Raw genomic sequence first — 2,437 nt, 5'->3', positions numbered from 1 at the left:
TGCAAAAGGTGCACTTTCCAAGGTTACCAAACAAACATGCATCACATAGAGCAATAAAAACAGCACGTAAATGTTCCAAATGTTCCTACAAAGATTTTCTATAAATCAATATGTCATCAAAGTAAACTACCACAAATCGTCCAATGAAAGCACGTAAAACTTCGTTCATTAACCTCATGAAAGTACTAGGTGCATTAGTTAACCCAAAAGGCATGACTAGCACTCATATAATCCAAACTTAGTTTTAAATGCTGTTTTCCATTCATCTCCCAATTTCATACGAATTTGATGGTATCCACTACGCAAATCAACTTTGGAGAATATTATAAAGCCACTCAATTCATCAAGCATATCATCTAGCCTAGGAATAGGATGACGATAACGAATAGTAATATTATTAATGCCTCTACAATCAACGCACATACGTGACGTACCATCCTTTTTCGGCACTAAAATGATAGGAACAGCACAAGGACTAAGGGATTCACGTATATAACCTTTGTCGAGCAGCTCCTGTACTTGACGCATCATCTCCTTCATCTTCTCTGGATTGGTACGGTATGGTGCACGGTTGGGTAATGATGCACCAGGGATTAGGTCAATTTGATGCTCAATCCCTCGAATAGGTGGTAATCCCGGTGGCACGCCTTGTGGAAAGACGTCAGCGAACTCCTGCAAAATGTTAGTGACAGCAGGAGGCAAAGAGGAAGGCACGTCCTCGAATGAAAATAATGCCTCTTTGCACACAAAAGCATAGCAAACAGATTTGCTAAAATCTAAATCATCAATATCAGATTTAGTGGCAATTAAACATGCACTTTTCAATTTAATTTCAGAAGCAACACTAGATGGTTTATTATTAGGCTGCATTTGTTGCTCAAAGTCTTTTGCCACAATCTGATTTTCACTTTTATTTTTCTCCTGTTTTGCTTTATTAGCTCTATTAATATCATCTTTCAAAATGGAATCAGGAGTCATAGGAAGCAAAGTAATATTTTTATCCTGATGAACAAGAGTATAATGATTGTTTCTACCATGGTGTACAGAATTTTTATCAAATTGCCATGGTCTACCAAGTAATAAGGAACATGCTTGCATAGGTACCACCTCACAATCAACATAATCAGCATATCTAGAGAAACTAAAATGCACACGAACAGTACGTGTTACCTTAACCCTGCCACTATTGTTGAACCATTGGATGTAGTCAGGATGTGGATGTGGTCTTGTGGTGAGTGATAGCTTCTCAACCATCTCCATGCTAGCCAAGTTATTGCAGCTCCCTCCATCGATGATGACGCGAACAGAACGTTCCTTCACAACTCCCTTTGTATGGAACAAATTATGCCTCTGATTTTGCTCAGCTTGTGTGACCTGCACACTCAAAACACGTTGAGCAACTAAACATTCATACCTGTCAGCATCTTCAGGAGCCATGTATTGCGTCTCATGATCAGAATCATCTCCACCGTGTTCTTCACGTGTAATAAGAGCCAAAGTCTCCTCATCATAGTCACTAGCGGACTCATACCCACCATCCTCAGTAGCAATCATCACACGCTGAGATTTGCATTCTCTCGCAAAATGTCCTCTTCCCTTACAACAACGAGAAATAATATCACTTCTGTGTCCTGTTGATGCCATGGCAGAAGAAGAACTCTGCGCAGGCCCAAGAGGTGTGCTCTTGGCAGATAGTGGTGGTTGTGCTTGCTTTCTTGTATCACGGCTGGAGGTGGCATGTAACACCCCGGATGTAACTTTCCCAATTTGTACTCCAACCGTTGCCGTTTTCTGCGTTAAGTTATATTTATTTCTCGGGTTCGGGTCTTTATCTCCGTGTGTTGTTTTCGTTTTCATGCGTCTCATATCATGTCATCATGTGCATTGCATTTGCATACGTGTTCATCTCATGCATTCGAGCATTTTCCCCGTTGTCCGTTTTGCATTCCGGCGCTTCGTTCTCTTCCGGTGGTCATTTCTAGCTTTCTTTCATGTGTGGGGATTAAACATTTCCGAATTGGACCGAGACTTGCCAAGCGGCCTTGGTTTACTACCGGTAGACCGCCTGTCAAGTTTCGTATCATTTGGACTTCGTTTGATACTCCAACGGTTAACCGAGGGACCAAAAAGGCCTCGTGTGTGTTGCAGCCCAACACCCCTCCAATTTGGCCCAAAACCCACCGAACTCTGCTCCATGTCCTATAGCGTTCAATCACGATCGCGTGGCCGAAAACCGCACCTCATTTGGACTCTCCTAGCTCCACTTATGCCTATAAATAGACCCCCTCCATTTTCGGATCTCTCCTCCCCCACGAAACCCTAAATTTCCCTCGCGCCGGCCGGACGTGTCCGACCCGGCCGGACTTTGTCCGCCCCGCCACCGCAGCCAACCGCCTCCCGCCAAGTGGCCCGCGCCACTCGCCTCCGCCGCCGGCCC

This window comes from Triticum dicoccoides, chromosome 6A (assembly GCF_002162155.2).
Source record: "Triticum dicoccoides isolate Atlit2015 ecotype Zavitan chromosome 6A, WEW_v2.0, whole genome shotgun sequence".
Taxonomy (NCBI): domain Eukaryota; kingdom Viridiplantae; phylum Streptophyta; class Magnoliopsida; order Poales; family Poaceae; genus Triticum; species Triticum dicoccoides.
The sequence above is the reverse complement of the archived record's forward strand: the minus strand, read 5'-3'. Positions refer to the sequence as shown.